A 13,908-nucleotide genomic window follows, 5' to 3' on the forward strand; every position below is an offset into this window, starting at 1 on the left:
ATGCTTCCTTTTTTGTTGAGACTTTTTAATAGCTTGTTTTAAGATGTTCAGAGATGTATCTGAACATTTTGTTGATTATCACCATTGTTGAGATTCATATGCTGATTCATGATGTCTGTGGTCTTTAGAAAAAACAGATGAAAACTTTTAGCACACAAAGTATGATAAAAAGATTCAGCTAATATGATTTATACAACACATAAATGTAAAGCTGTAAGTAGGCCTAATGTTAAAGTAACACAACATCCATCTATGCAACAAATCAACTTCAAAAGAAATTGACACACTAACACTACTTTTTTTTTTATACTTTGTTGGCCAAGCTCAACATGTTTGATTTAAGTACAACAAAAGCTATCAGCACAACATTAAATCTAGCATGTGACGGGTCAAGATCCCAACCAAAGGAAACCCTGGTCTCATTGATGGTGATTTCACATGAAAGAAAACATCTACACGTTTGTTAGTTCTCAATAAGAGCTTCTCTAGAAGTCTGACAGAAGTCAATCTGGTTAGTAATGAGTGAAGCTGGTCAATCTGTTTGTGGAGTTGTTGAATCAGATCTTGAGAGGTTTAATGTATTGTTTTATTTGAGTTGATTTCCTCTAAGGCTGTGGTTGAAGTCAGCTGTAGTTCTTGTGTTTCTCTTTCCATTGATGATTCAGCAGGTGTTGATCATTAATGATCAATCATCACATAATGATCTCATTAACTCCAACACTGTGTCAATGCTACTTGAACACTCTGTAGTGTGGAAACACATGAACACTGAGCAGTGCTTGTTTAACACTGGGAATAATTACATAAACCTTACCTGTTTCATTCACGTATCACTGATGCATATGAATCACATTAAGTTTATTAATATGTTTATATTAAAACTATGTAATCCAAATACATGGAAAATTAGCATTTAATTGAATTACATAAAGTTTATTTTTAGACCGAATTATTTTTTTGAGTGTAGGTTGACGAAGTTTAGCAGTGGGCAATATACTCGTAAATGCGGGGTTAATTCCAAACGTTCTCCCTCCTTTCCGAGCATTGGTGGTTCAGTGGTAGAATTCTAGCAGTGGGCGATATGATCCACGTAAATGCGATGTTACTGCCACATGATTTCCCATCCTTTTTTTCATGTTCCCATTATGAAAAGTAAAAAAAAAATAGTAATAATAGTAAAGTGGTCCAAATGAGGACCCCCTGTAATGTGTAGCATTCAAGATATTGGGAGACTCAATAAGATCAAGGCAGGTTGATTTGTTTTTTTCATGGAGTAGTGGCTCCTTATGCTGATGTCGGTGAAGTCAAGTCGGCTGGGGGCGGAGAACAGCGGGTACAGCTCCTCGTTAGTATAGTGGACAGTATCTCCGCCTGTCACGCGGAAGACCGGGGTTCGATTCCCCGACGGGGAGACCCAGCTCTTTGCTGCTGCTGAACGACTCATCCAAAAGATTTTGGTGCTGACAGAGGTCACAGAAGGAGTTCTGCTTCAACGTCAGCCAGAGCCAAAACAAATGCGTTGGCCGGGAATCGAACCCGGGTCAACTGCTTAGAAGGCAGCTATGCTCACCACTATACCACCAACGCAAGTTCCCGACTCCAGCTTTTAGCCATCTGAAAAGAATGCTTGAAATGCACAAGTCACTGATAGGGCAAAAGGAGCTGAAGCCATCTTTGTTTGTATCCCGTCATGTACGAGAGAGTGCTGTCTTTCCATGCGGGCTAAAGAAATCTGGAGCTGCGACGCAGAAAGCGCAAAGGCCGCAAGTACAGAACGTGGTGAGGCGCGCTTCGTTCCACCGCCCATTGGCTGGTGGCCAGTTTTACTCTTGACACTCCAATACAGCTCTGTTGTGAGCAGAAAAGAATGCTGGAAGTACATAAGTCACTGACAGGGCCAAAGTAGCTGAAGCCCAAGGTTTGGATCCCATCATGTCATGAGAGTGCTGTCTTTCCATGCTGGCTGAAAAAAAATGTGAAGTTGCGACACAGGAAGCGCAAAGGCTGCAAACACGGTCCACGAGAAAGCACGCTTTGCTCCAATGCACATTGGTGTGTGGTCAGATTTAGTCTGCTATTGAAACTGCAGTGCAGCTCTGCTGTGAGCAGAGCACCCAAAAATACAGGTCACTCGGAAAGGTTCCCCTCCACGGAAATCTTTAGTAAAAGGCGAAAGATTTATGCGTCTATGAAGAGAAACTCGAGTTGTGTGCCCATGCGCTTGAGCATGTGCGCTCCCTGTGGTAAACCACTATACTCACAAAGGGTAATCTAGGGTGCCGATAAGATTTTCATCTCCCCCTCACTCCAAATGGGAGGAGTAAAAGTTAAAAAGTCTCTTCCATCATCCATTCTCGCCTGCCACACAGGAGGCCTGGCTCTGATTCCCGGGCAAATGCAGGAACAGAGTTCTTTTAAGTAAGGGGTGTGTGTTTGCATGTGTGTGGGATTCTTTAAAATGAGCCTTGAAGGCCAAGCCTGATTTGCTAGAAGGAGCTCCAAACTTTGCATATTGACCCAACCCCCCTTTACCTGGATTTGACGTGTAACAGTTACGCACCATTACTAAATCCAGGGCAATGTGAAGGCCGAAAGTCTCCCAGCCGAGCATTGGTGGTTCAGTGGTAGAATTCTCGCCTGCCACGCGGGAGACCCGGGTCCGATTCCCGGCCAATGCAGGAACGGAGTGCTTTTAATTAAGTTGTGTGTGTGCTTGCATGTGTGTAAGGTTCTTTAAAATGAAGCCTGATTTACTTGAAGGAGCTCCAACCTTTGCATACCGACCAACCCCCGTTCCCTGCCGAATCTTTTCAGAAACTCATTAGTCCGTCTATATTCGTCAAATGCCTATAAAACTTGTTCACTTTATCTATAGGTTGACGAAGTTTAGCAGTGGGCAATATACTCGTAAATGCGGTGTTAATTCCAAACGTTCTCCCTCCTTTCCGAGCATTGGTGGTTCAGTGGTAGAATTCTAGCAGTGGGCGATATGATCCACGTAAATGCGATGTTACTGCCACATGATTTCTCATCCTTTTTTTCATGTTCCCATTATGAAAAGTAAAAAAAAATAGTAATAATAGTAAAGTGGTCCAAATGAGGACCCCCTGTAATGTGTAGCATTCAAGATATTGGGAGACTCAATAAGATCAAGGCAGGTTGATTTGTTTTTTTCATGGAGTAGTGGCTCCTTATGCTGATGTCGGTGAAGTCAAGTCGGCTGGGGGCGGAGAACAGCGGGTACAGCTCCTCGTTAGTATAGTGGACAGTATCTCCGCCTGTCACGCGAAAGACCGGGGTTCGATTCCCCGACGGGGAGACCCAGCTCTTTGCTGCTGCTGAACGACTCATCCAAAAGATTTTGGTGCTGACAGAGGTCACAGAAGGAGTTCTGCTTCAACGTCAGCCAGAGCCAAAACAAATGCGTTGGCCGGGAATCGAACCCGGGTCAACTGCTTGGAAGGCAGCTATGCTCACCACTATACCACCAACGCAAGTTCCCGACTCCAGCTTTTAGCCATCTGAAAAGAATGCTTGAAATGCACAAGTCACTGATAGGGCAAAAGGAGCTGAAGCCATCTTTGTTTGTATCCCGTCATGTACGAGAGAGTGCTGTCTTTCCATGCGGGCTAAAGAAATCTGGAGCTGCGACGCAGAAAGCGCAAAGGCCGCAAGTACAGAACGTGGTGAGGCGCGCTTCGTTCCACCGCCCATTGGCTGGTGGCCAGTTTTACTCTTGACACTCCAATACAGCTCTGTTGTGAGCAGAAAAGAATGCTGGAAGTACATAAGTCACTGACAGGGCCAAAGTAGCTGAAGCCCAAGGTTTGGATCCCATCATGTCATGAGAGTGCTGTCTTTCCATGCTGGCTGAAAAAAAATGTGAAGTTGCGACACAGGAAGCGCAAAGGCTGCAAACACGGTCCACAAGAAAGCACGCTTTGCTCCAATGCACATTGGTGTGTGGTCAGATTTAGTCTGCTATTGAAACTGCAGTGCAGCTCTGCTGTGAGCAGAGCACCCAAAAATACAGGTCACTCGGAAAGGTTCCCCTCCACGGAAATCTTTAGTAAAAGGCGAAAGATTTATGCGTCTATGAAGAGAAACTCGAGTTGTGTGCCCATGCGCTTGAGCATGTGCGCTCCCTGTGGTAAACCACTATACTCACAAAGGGTAATCTAGGGTGCCGATAAGATTTTCATCTCCCCCTCACTCCAAATGGGAGGAGTAAAAGTTAAAAAGTCTCTTCCATCATCCATTCTCGCCTGCCACACAGGAGGCCTGGCTCTGATTCCCGGGCAAATGCAGGAACAGAGTTCTTTTAAGTAAGGGGTGTGTGTTTGCATGGGTGTGGGATTCTTTAAAATGAGCCTTGAAGGCCAAGCCTGATTTGCTAGAAGGAGCTCCAAACTTTGCATATTGACCCAACCCCCCTTTACCTGGATTTGACGTGTAACAGTTACGCACCATTACTAAATCCAGGGCAATGTGAAGGCCAAAAGTCTCCCAGCCGAGCATTGGTGGTTCAGTGGTAGAATTCTCGCCCGCCACGCGGTAGACCCGGGTCCGATTCCCGGCCAATGCAGGAACGGAGTGCTTTTAATTAAGTTGTGTGTGTGCTTGCATGTGTGTAAGGTTCTTTAAAATGAAGCCTGATTTACTTGAAGGAGCTCCAACCTTTGCATACCGACCAACCCCCGTTCCCTGCCGAATCTTTTCAGAAACTCATTAGTCCGTCTATATTCGTCAAATGCCTATAAAACTTGTTCACTTTATCTATAGGTTGACGAAGTTTAGCAGTGGGCAATATACTCGTAAATGCGGTGTTAATTCCAAACGTTCTCCCTCCTTTCCGAGCATTGGTGGTTCAGTGGTAGAATTCTAGCAGTGGGCGATATGATCCACGTAAATGCGATGTTACTGCCACATGATTTCTCATCCTTTTTTTCATGTTCCCATTATGAAAAGTAAAAAAAAATAGTAATAATAGTAAAGTGGTCCAAATGAGGACCCCCTGTAATGTGTAGCATTCAAGATATTGGGAGACTCAATAAGATCAAGGCAGGTTGATTTGTTTTTTTCATGGAGTAGTGGCTCCTTATGCTGATGTCGGTGAAGTCAAGTCGGCTGGGGGCGGAGAACAGCGGGTACAGCTCCTCGTTAGTATAGTGGACAGTATCTCCGCCTGTCACGCGGAAGACCGGGGTTCGATTCCCCGACGGGGAGACCCAGCTCTTTGCTGCTGCTGAACGACTCATCCAAAAGATTTTGGTGCTGACAGAGGTCACAGAAGGAGTTCTGCTTCAACGTCAGCCAGAGCCAAAACAAATGCGTTGGCCGGGAATCGAACCCGGGTCAACTGCTTAGAAGGCAGCTATGCTCACCACTATACCACCAACGCAAGTTCCCGACTTCAGCTTTTAGCCATCTGAAAAGAATGCTTGAAATGCACAAGTCACTGATAGGGCAAAAGGAGCTGAAGCCATCTTTGTTTGTATCCCGTCATGTACGAGAGAGTGCTGTCTTTCCATGCGGGCTAAAGAAATCTGGAGCTGCGACGCAGAAAGCGCAAAGGCCGCAAGTACAGAACGTGGTGAGGCGCGCTTCGTTCCACCGCCCATTGGCTGGTGGCCAGTTTTACTCTTGACACTCCAATACAGCTCTGTTGTGAGCAGAAAAGAATGCTGGAAGTACATAAGTCACTGACAGGGCCAAAGTAGCTGAAGCCCAAGGTTTGGATCCCATCATGTCATGAGAGTGCTGTCTTTCCATGCTGGCTGAAAAAAAATGTGAAGTTGCGACACAGGAAGCGCAAAGGCTGCAAACACGGTCCACGAGAAAGCACGCTTTGCTCCAATGCACATTGGTGTGTGGTCAGATTTAGTCTGCTATTGAAACTGCAGTGCAGCTCTGCTGTGAGCAGAGCACCCAAAAATACAGGTCACTCGGAAAGGTTCCCCTCCACGGAAATCTTTAGTAAAAGGCGAAAGATTTATGCGTCTATGAAGAGAAACTCGAGTTGTGTGCCCATGCGCTTGAGCATGTGCGCTCCCTGTGGTAAACCACTATACTCACAAAGGGTAATCTAGGGTGCCGATAAGATTTTCATCTCCCCCTCACTCCAAATGGGAGGAGTAAAAGTTAAAAAGTCTCTTCCATCATCCATTCTCGCCTGCCACACAGGAGGCCTGGCTCTGATTCCCGGGCAAATGCAGGAACAGAGTTCTTTTAAGTAAGGGGTGTGTGTTTGCATGTGTGTGGGATTCTTTAAAATGAGCCTTGAAGGCCAAGCCTGATTTGCTAGAAGGAGCTCCAAACTTTGCATATTGACCCAACCCCCCTTTACCTGGATTTGACGTGTAACAGTTACGCACCATTACTAAATCCAGGGCAATGTGAAGGCCGAAGTTCTCCCAGCCGAGCATTGGTGGTTCAGTGGTAGATTTCTCGCCTGCCACGCGGGAGACCCGGGTCCGATTCCCGGCCAATGCAGGAACGGAGTGCTTTTAATTAAGTTGTGTGTGTGCTTGCATGTGTGTAAGGTTCTTTAAAATGAAGCCTGATTTACTTGAAGGAGCTCCAACCTTTGCATACCGACCAACCCCCGTTCCCTGCCGAATCTTTTCAGAAACTCATTAGTCCGTCTATATTCGTCAAATGCCTATAAAACTTGTTCTCTTTATCTATAGGTTGACGAAGTTTAGCAGTGGGCAATATACTCGTAAATGCGGTGTTAATTCCAAACGTTCTCCCTCCTTTCAGAGCATTGGTGGTTCAGTGGTAGAATTCTAGCAGTGGGCGATATGATCCACGTAAATGCGATGTTACTGCCACATGATTTCCCATCCTTTTTTTCATGTTCCCATTATGAAAAGTAAAAAAAAAAATAGTAATAATAGTAAAGTGCTCCAAATGAGGACCCCCTGTAATGTGTAGCATTCAAGATATTGGGAGACTCAATAAGATCAAGGCAGGTTGATTTGTTTTTTTCATGGAGTAGTGGCTCCTTATGCTGATGTCGGTGAAGTCAAGTCGGCTGGGGGCGAAACACAGCGGGTACAGCTCCTCGTTAGTATAGTGGACAGTATCTCCGCCTGTCACGCGGAAGACCGGGGTTCGATTCCCCGACGGGGAGACCCAGCTCTTTGCTGCTGCTGAACGACTCATCCAAAAGATTTTGGTGCTGACAGAGGTCACAGAAGGAGTTCTGCTTCAACGTCAGCCAGAGCCAAAACAAATGCGTTGGCCGGGAATCGAACCCGGGTCAACTGCTTGGAAGGCAGCTATGCTCACCACTATACCACCAACGCAAGTTCCCGACTCCAGCTTTTAGCCATCTGAAAAGAATGCTTGAAATGCACAAGTCACTGATAGGGCAAAAGGAGCTGAAGCCATCTTTGTTTGTATCCCGTCATGTACGAGAGAGTGCTGTCTTTCCATGCGGGCTAAAGAAATCTGGAGCTGCGACGCAGAAAGCGCAAAGGCCGCAAGTACAGAACGTGGTGAGGCGCGCTTCGTTCCACCGCCCATTGGCTGGTGGCCAGTTTTACTCTTGACACTCCAATACAGCTCTGTTGTGAGCAGAAAAGAATGCTGGAAGTACATAAGTCACTGACAGGGCCAAAGTAGCTGAAGCCCAAGGTTTGGATCCCATCATGTCATGAGAGTGCTGTCTTTCCATGCTGGCTGAAAAAAATGTGAAGTTGCGACACAGGAAGCGCAAAGGCTGCAAACACGGTCCACGAGAAAGCACGCTTTGCTCCAATGCACATTGGTGTGTGGTCAGATTTAGTCTGCTATTGAAACTGCAGTGCAGCTCTGCTGTGAGCAGAGCACCCAAAAATACAGGTCACTCGGAAAGGTTCCCCTCCACGGAAATCTTTAGTAAAAGGCGAAAGATTTATGCGTCTATGAAGAGAAACTCGAGTTGTGTGCCCATGCGCTTGAGCATGTGCGCTCCCTGTGGTAAACCACTATACTCACAAAGGGTAATCTAGGGTGCCGATAAGATTTTCATCTCCCCCTCACTCCAAATGGGAGGAGTAAAAGTTAAAAAATCTCTTCCATCATCCATTCTCGCCTGCCACACAGGAGGCCTGGCTCTGATTCCCTGGCAAATGCAGGAACAGAGTTCTTTTAAGTAAGGGGTGTGTGTTTGCATGTGTGTGGGATTCTTTAAAATGAGCCTTGAAGGCCAAGCCTGATTTGCTAGAAGGAGCTCCAAACTTTGCATATTGACCCAACCCCCCTTTACCTGGATTTGACGTGTAACAGTTACGCACCATTACTAAATCCAGGGCAATGTGAAGGCCGAAGTTCTCCCAGCCGAGCATTGGTGGTTCAGTGGTAGATTTCTCGCCTGCCACGCGGGAGACCCGGGTCCGATTCCCGGCCAATGCAGGAACGGAGTGCTTTTAATTAAGTTGTGTGTGTGCTTGCATGTGTGTAAGGTTCTTTAAAATGAAGCCTGATTTACTTGAAGGAGCTCCAACCTTTGCATACCGACCAACCCCCGTTCCCTGCCGAATCTTTTCAGAAACTCATTAGTCCGTCTATATTCGTCAAATGCCTATAAAACTTGTTCTCTTTATCTATAGGTTGACGAAGTTTAGCAGTGGGCAATATACTCGTAAATGCGGTGTTAATTCCAAACGTTCTCCCTCCTTTCCGAGCATTGGTGGTTCAGTGGTAGAATTCTAGCAGTGGGCGATATGATCCACGTAAATGCGATGTTACTGCCACATGATTTCCCATCCTTTTTTTCATGTTCCCATTATGAAAAGTAAAAAAAAAAATAGTAATAATAGTAAAGTGCTCCAAATGAGGACCCCCTGTAATGTGTAGCATTCAAGATATTGGGAGACTCAATAAGATCAAGGCAGGTTGATTTGTTTTTTTCATGGAGTAGTGGCTCCTTATGCTGATGTCAGTGAAGTCAAGTCGGCTGGGGGCGAAGCACAGCGGGTACAGCTCCTCGTTAGTATAGTGGACAGTATCTCCGCCTGTCACGCGGAAGACCGGGGTTCGATTCCCCGACGGGGAGACCCAGCTCTTTGCTGCTGCTGAACGACTCATCCAAAAGATTTTGGTGCTGACAGAGGTCACAGAAGGAGTTCTGCTTCAACGTCAGCCAGAGCCAAAACAAATGCGTTGGCCGGGAATCGAACCCGGGTCAACTGCTTGGAAGGCAGCTATGCTCACCACTATACCACCAACGCAAGTTCCCGACTCCAGCTTTTAGCCATCTGAAAAGAATGCTTGAAATGCACAAGTCACTGATAGGGCAAAAGGAGCTGAAGCCATCTTTGTTTGTATCCCGTCATGTACGAGAGAGTGCTGTCTTTCCATGCGGGCTAAAGAAATCTGGAGCTGCGACGCAGAAAGCGCAAAGGCCGCAAGTACAGAACGTGGTGAGGCGCGCTTCGTTCCACCGCCCATTGGCTGGTGGCCAGTTTTACTCTTGACACTCCAATACAGCTCTGTTGTGAGCAGAAAAGAATGCTGGAAGTACATAAGTCACTGACAGGGCCAAAGTAGCTGAAGCCCAAGGTTTGGATCCCATCATGTCATGAGAGTGCTGTCTTTCCATGCTGGCTGAAAAAAAAATGTGAAGTTGCGACACAGGAAGCGCAAAGGCTGCAAACACGGTCCACAAGAAAGCACGCTTTGCTCCAATGCACATTGGTGTGTGGTCAGATTTAGTCTGCTATTGAAACTGCAGTGCAGCTCTGCTGTGAGCAGAGCACCCAAAAATACAGGTCACTCGGAAAGGTTCCCCTCCACGGAAATCTTTAGTAAAAGGCGAAAGATTTATGCGTCTATGAAGAGAAACTCGAGTTGTGCGCCCATGCGCTTGAGCATGTGCGCTCCCTGTGGTAAACCACTATACTCACAAAGGGTAATCTAGGGTGCCGATAAGATTTTCATCTCCCCCTCACTCCAAATGGGAGGAGTAAAAGTTAAAAAGTCTCTTCCATCATCCATTCTCGCCTGCCACACAGGAGGCCTGGCTCTGATTCCCGGGCAAATGCAGGAACAGAGTTCTTTTAAGTAAGGGGTGTGTGTTTGCATGTGTGTGGGATTCTTTAAAATGAGCCTTGAAGGCCAAGCCTGATTTGCTAGAAGGAGCTCCAAACTTTGCATATTGACCCAACCCCCCTTTACCTGGATTTGACGTGTAACAGTTACGCACCATTACTAAATCCAGGGCAATGTGAAGGCCGAAAGTCTCCCAGCCGAGCATTGGTGGTTCAGTGGTAGAATTCTCGCCTGCCACGCGGGAGACCCGGGTCCGATTCCCGGCCAATGCAGGAACGGAGTGCTTTTAATTAAGTTGTGTGTGTGCTTGCATGTGTGTAAGGTTCTTTAAAATGAAGCCTGATTTACTTGAAGGAGCTCCAAACTTTGCATATTGACCCAACCCCCCTTTACCTGGATTTGACGTGTAACAGTTACGCACCATTACTAAATCCAGGGCAATGTGAAGGCCGAAAGTCTCCCAGCCGAGCATTGGTGGTTCAGTGGTAGAATTCTCGCCTGCCACGCGGGAGACCCGGGTCCGATTCCCGGCCAATGCAGGAACGGAGTGCATTTAATTAAGTTGTGTGTGTGCTTGCATGTGTGTAAGGTTCTTTAAAATGAAGCCTGATTTACTTGAAGGAGCTCCAACCTTTGCATACCGACCAACCCCCGTTCCCTGCCGAATCTTTTCAGAAACTCATTAGTCCGTCTATATTCGTCAAATGCCTATAAAACTTGTTCACTTTATCTATAGGTTGACGAAGTTTAGCAGTGGGCAATATACTCGTAAATGCGGTGTTAATTCCAAACGTTCTCCCTCCTTTCCGAGCATTGGTGGTTCAGTGGTAGAATTCTAGCAGTGGGCGATATGATCCACGTAAATGCGATGTTACTGCCACATGATTTCCCATCCTTTTTTTCATGTTCCCATTATGAAAAGTAAAAAAAAATAGTAATAATAGTAAAGTGGTCCAAATGAGGACCCCCTGTAATGTGTAGCATTCAAGATATTGGGAGACTCAATAAGATCAAGGCAGGTTGATTTGTTTTTTTCATGGAGTAGTGGCTCCTTATGCTGATGTCGGTGAAGTCAAGTCGGCTGGGGGCGGAGAACAGCGGGTACAGCTCCTCGTTAGTATAGTGGACAGTATCTCCGCCTGTCACGCGGAAGACCGGGGTTCGATTCCCCGACGGGGAGACCCAGCTCTTTACTGCTGCTGAACGACTCATCCAAAAGATTTTGGTGCTGACAGAGGTCACAGAAGGAGTTCTGCTTCAACGTCAGCCAGAGCCAAAACAAATGCGTTGGCCGGGAATCGAACCCGGGTCAACTGCTTAGAAGGCAGCTATGCTCACCACTATACCACCAACGCAAGTTCCCGACTCCAGCTTTTAGCCATCTGAAAAGAATGCTTGAAATGCACAAGTCACTGATAGGGCAAAAGGAGCTGAAGCCATCTTTGTTTGTATCCCGTCATGTACGAGAGAGTGCTGTCTTTCCATGCGGGCTAAAGAAATCTGGAGCTGCGACGCAGAAAGCGCAAAGGCCGCAAGTACAGAACGTGGTGAGGCGCGCTTCGTTCCACCGCCCATTGGCTGGTGGCCAGTTTTACTCTTGACACTCCAATACAGCTCTGTTGTGAGCAGAAAAGAATGCTGGAAGTACATAAGTCACTGACAGGGCCAAAGTAGCTGAAGCCCAAGGTTTGGATCCCATCATGTCATGAGAGTGCTGTCTTTCCATGCTGGCTGAAAAAAAATGTGAAGTTGCGACACAGGAAGCGCAAAGGCTGCAAACACGGTCCACGAGAAAGCACGCTTTGCTCCAATGCACATTGGTGTGTGGTCAGATTTAGTCTGCTATTGAAACTGCAGTGCAGCTCTGCTGTGAGCAGAGCACCCAAAAATACAGGTCACTCGGAAAGGTTCCCCTCCACGGAAATCTTTAGTAAAAGGCGAAAGATTTATGCGTCTATGAAGAGAAACTCGAGTTGTGTGCCCATGCGCTTGAGCATGTGCGCTCCCTGTGGTAAACCACTATACTCACAAAGGGTAATCTAGGGTGCCGATAAGATTTTCATCTCCCCCTCACTCCAAATGGGAGGAGTAAAAGTTAAAAAGTCTCTTCCATCATCCATTCTCGCCTGCCACACAGGAGGCCTGGCTCTGATTCCCGGGCAAATGCAGGAACAGAGTTCTTTTAAGTAAGGGGTGTGTGTTTGCATGTGTGTGGGATTCTTTAAAATGAGCCTTGAAGGCCAAGCCTGATTTGCTAGAAGGAGCTCCAAACTTTGCATATTGACCCAACCCCCCTTTACCTGGATTTGACGTGTAACAGTTACGCACCATTACTAAATCCAGGGCAATGTGAAGGCCGAAGTTCTCCCAGCCGAGCATTGGTGGTTCAGTGGTAGATTTCTCGCCTGCCACGCGTACCGACCAACCCCCGTTCCCTGCCGAATCTTTTCAGAAACTCATTAGTCCGTCTATATTCGTCAAATGCCTATAAAACTTGTTCACTTTATCTATAGGTTGACGAAGTTTAGCAGTGGGCAATATACTCGTAAATGCGGTGTTAATTCCAAGCGTTCTCCCTCCTTTCCGAGCCTCTCTTCTTTTAACACTACTTGGCAGAAGAGGCCTTTGTAGTGTTGACTAAGAATGCAGCAGAGCCTGGCTTAAGCAAATTTGGAAAAAGCCAGTAGCTGTTTCCACCCAGTTTCGAACTGGGGACCTTTCGCGTGTAAGGCGAACGTGATAACCACTACACTATGGAAACTTGCAAAAAGTACACAGCCAGCAATCTCCTGGTGATCGCTTGCTGTAAAACGAATAAAGGAAAAGATAACTAAATCCCTCCCCTGACTTTGCAAACAGTTCATGTTTACCCACGAAAGAGAAACACTGTTTCTGCTCGGTAAATCCACTTGGCAGAAGGCAATTGTATTGTTTACGAAGAAAGCAGTAGATCCCCACTTAAACAATTTTGGAAAAAGCCAACAGCTGTTTCAAAACAGTTTCAAACTGGGGACCTTTTGTGTGTGAGGTGAACGTGATAACCATTACACTACAGAAACTTGTGCAGAGAAGACAGCCAGCAATCTCGTGGTGATCGCTTGCTGAAAAACCTATAAAGGAAAAGATTACTAAATCTCTCGTCTGACGATGCAAACAATTAATGTTTTACGTCCAAGGCAAAAAGCTGTTTCCGCTCAGTTTGGAACCGAGGACCTTTCGCGTGTAAAGCGAATGTGATGACCACTACAGAAACCTGACGGGGAGCCTCTCTTCTTTTAACACTACTTGGCAGAAGAGGCCTTTGTAGTGTTGACTAAGAATGCAGCAGAGCCTGGTTTAAGTAATTTTGGAAAAAGCCAGTAGCTGTTTCCACCCAGTTTCGAACTGGGGACCTTTCGCGTGTGAGGCGAACGTGATAACCACTACACTATGGAAATTTGCAAAAAGTACACAGCCAGCAATCTCCTGGTGATCGCTTGCTGTAAAACGAATAAAGGAAAAGATAACTAAATCCCTCCCCTGACTTTGCAAACAGTTCATGTTTACCCACAAAAGAGAAACACTGTTTCTGCTCGGTTTCGAACCGAGGACCTTTCGCGTGTTAGGCGAACGTGATGACCACTACACTACAGAAACTTGATTAGGATCCACCGTTCTTTTAACTCGGCTTGGCAGAAGGCCTTTGTAGTGTTGACGAAGAAAGCAACAGATCCCTACTTAAGCAATTTTGGAAAAAGCCACCAGCTGTTGCCACCCAGTTTCGAACTGGGGACCTTTCGCATGAGGCGAACGTGACAACCACTACACTATGGAATCCCGTGCAGAGATGACTGCCAGCAATCTCCTGGTGATCGCTTGTAGAAGAGCGAA

The 13,908-nt window shown here is 46.4% G+C and overlaps 23 non-coding genes across 23 annotated transcripts; 8 read left to right on the top strand and 15 right to left on the bottom strand.

The window, feature by feature from the left end:
- The first annotated feature begins 1,340 nt into the window (after positions 1-1,340).
- On the top strand, positions 1,341-1,412 carry trnad-guc (transfer RNA aspartic acid (anticodon GUC)). The gene has a single exon. It is a non-coding gene; the product is annotated as a tRNA-Asp (tRNA).
- A 103-nt stretch (positions 1,413-1,515) lies between these two features.
- trnar-ucu (transfer RNA arginine (anticodon UCU)) lies at positions 1,516-1,587 on the bottom strand. Its single transcript has one exon. It is a non-coding gene; the product is annotated as a tRNA-Arg (tRNA).
- Positions 1,588-2,092: 505 nt separating this feature from the next.
- On the bottom strand, positions 2,093-2,208 carry LOC141288199 (U5 spliceosomal RNA). The gene has a single exon (XR_012339635.1). It is a non-coding gene; the product is annotated as a U5 spliceosomal RNA (small nuclear RNA).
- Positions 2,209-2,607: 399 nt separating this feature from the next.
- Positions 2,608-2,678, top strand: trnag-gcc (transfer RNA glycine (anticodon GCC)). The gene has a single exon. It is a non-coding gene; the product is annotated as a tRNA-Gly (tRNA).
- Positions 2,679-3,422: 744 nt separating this feature from the next.
- On the bottom strand, positions 3,423-3,494 carry trnag-ucc (transfer RNA glycine (anticodon UCC)). Its single transcript has one exon. It is a non-coding gene; the product is annotated as a tRNA-Gly (tRNA).
- A 505-nt stretch (positions 3,495-3,999) lies between these two features.
- Positions 4,000-4,115, bottom strand: LOC141288205 (U5 spliceosomal RNA). The gene has a single exon (XR_012339636.1). It is a non-coding gene; the product is annotated as a U5 spliceosomal RNA (small nuclear RNA).
- A 1,039-nt stretch (positions 4,116-5,154) lies between these two features.
- Positions 5,155-5,226, top strand: trnad-guc (transfer RNA aspartic acid (anticodon GUC)). The gene has a single exon. It is a non-coding gene; the product is annotated as a tRNA-Asp (tRNA).
- Positions 5,227-5,329: 103 nt separating this feature from the next.
- Positions 5,330-5,401, bottom strand: trnar-ucu (transfer RNA arginine (anticodon UCU)). Its single transcript has one exon. It is a non-coding gene; the product is annotated as a tRNA-Arg (tRNA).
- Positions 5,402-5,906: 505 nt separating this feature from the next.
- On the bottom strand, positions 5,907-6,022 carry LOC141288211 (U5 spliceosomal RNA). Its single transcript, XR_012339637.1, has one exon. It is a non-coding gene; the product is annotated as a U5 spliceosomal RNA (small nuclear RNA).
- A 1,041-nt stretch (positions 6,023-7,063) lies between these two features.
- On the top strand, positions 7,064-7,135 carry trnad-guc (transfer RNA aspartic acid (anticodon GUC)). The gene has a single exon. It is a non-coding gene; the product is annotated as a tRNA-Asp (tRNA).
- A 103-nt stretch (positions 7,136-7,238) lies between these two features.
- On the bottom strand, positions 7,239-7,310 carry trnag-ucc (transfer RNA glycine (anticodon UCC)). The gene has a single exon. It is a non-coding gene; the product is annotated as a tRNA-Gly (tRNA).
- Positions 7,311-7,814: 504 nt separating this feature from the next.
- Positions 7,815-7,930, bottom strand: LOC141288218 (U5 spliceosomal RNA). The gene has a single exon (XR_012339638.1). It is a non-coding gene; the product is annotated as a U5 spliceosomal RNA (small nuclear RNA).
- A 1,041-nt stretch (positions 7,931-8,971) lies between these two features.
- On the top strand, positions 8,972-9,043 carry trnad-guc (transfer RNA aspartic acid (anticodon GUC)). The gene has a single exon. It is a non-coding gene; the product is annotated as a tRNA-Asp (tRNA).
- Positions 9,044-9,146: 103 nt separating this feature from the next.
- trnag-ucc (transfer RNA glycine (anticodon UCC)) lies at positions 9,147-9,218 on the bottom strand. The gene has a single exon. It is a non-coding gene; the product is annotated as a tRNA-Gly (tRNA).
- Positions 9,219-9,724: 506 nt separating this feature from the next.
- LOC141288224 (U5 spliceosomal RNA) lies at positions 9,725-9,840 on the bottom strand. The gene has a single exon (XR_012339639.1). It is a non-coding gene; the product is annotated as a U5 spliceosomal RNA (small nuclear RNA).
- Positions 9,841-10,239: 399 nt separating this feature from the next.
- On the top strand, positions 10,240-10,310 carry trnag-gcc (transfer RNA glycine (anticodon GCC)). The gene has a single exon. It is a non-coding gene; the product is annotated as a tRNA-Gly (tRNA).
- Positions 10,311-10,506: 196 nt separating this feature from the next.
- On the top strand, positions 10,507-10,577 carry trnag-gcc (transfer RNA glycine (anticodon GCC)). The gene has a single exon. It is a non-coding gene; the product is annotated as a tRNA-Gly (tRNA).
- A 569-nt stretch (positions 10,578-11,146) lies between these two features.
- On the top strand, positions 11,147-11,218 carry trnad-guc (transfer RNA aspartic acid (anticodon GUC)). Its single transcript has one exon. It is a non-coding gene; the product is annotated as a tRNA-Asp (tRNA).
- Positions 11,219-11,321: 103 nt separating this feature from the next.
- trnar-ucu (transfer RNA arginine (anticodon UCU)) lies at positions 11,322-11,393 on the bottom strand. Its single transcript has one exon. It is a non-coding gene; the product is annotated as a tRNA-Arg (tRNA).
- A 505-nt stretch (positions 11,394-11,898) lies between these two features.
- Positions 11,899-12,014, bottom strand: LOC141288231 (U5 spliceosomal RNA). The gene has a single exon (XR_012339641.1). It is a non-coding gene; the product is annotated as a U5 spliceosomal RNA (small nuclear RNA).
- Positions 12,015-12,726: 712 nt separating this feature from the next.
- On the bottom strand, positions 12,727-12,799 carry trnav-uac (transfer RNA valine (anticodon UAC)). Its single transcript has one exon. It is a non-coding gene; the product is annotated as a tRNA-Val (tRNA).
- Positions 12,800-13,402: 603 nt separating this feature from the next.
- On the bottom strand, positions 13,403-13,475 carry trnav-cac (transfer RNA valine (anticodon CAC)). The gene has a single exon. It is a non-coding gene; the product is annotated as a tRNA-Val (tRNA).
- Positions 13,476-13,601: 126 nt separating this feature from the next.
- On the bottom strand, positions 13,602-13,674 carry trnav-aac (transfer RNA valine (anticodon AAC)). The gene has a single exon. It is a non-coding gene; the product is annotated as a tRNA-Val (tRNA).
- Positions 13,675-13,908: the final 234 nt, after the last annotated feature.

Source organism: Garra rufa, chromosome 1 (assembly GCF_049309525.1).
Source record: "Garra rufa chromosome 1, GarRuf1.0, whole genome shotgun sequence".
NCBI classification, from domain to species: domain Eukaryota; kingdom Metazoa; phylum Chordata; class Actinopteri; order Cypriniformes; family Cyprinidae; genus Garra; species Garra rufa.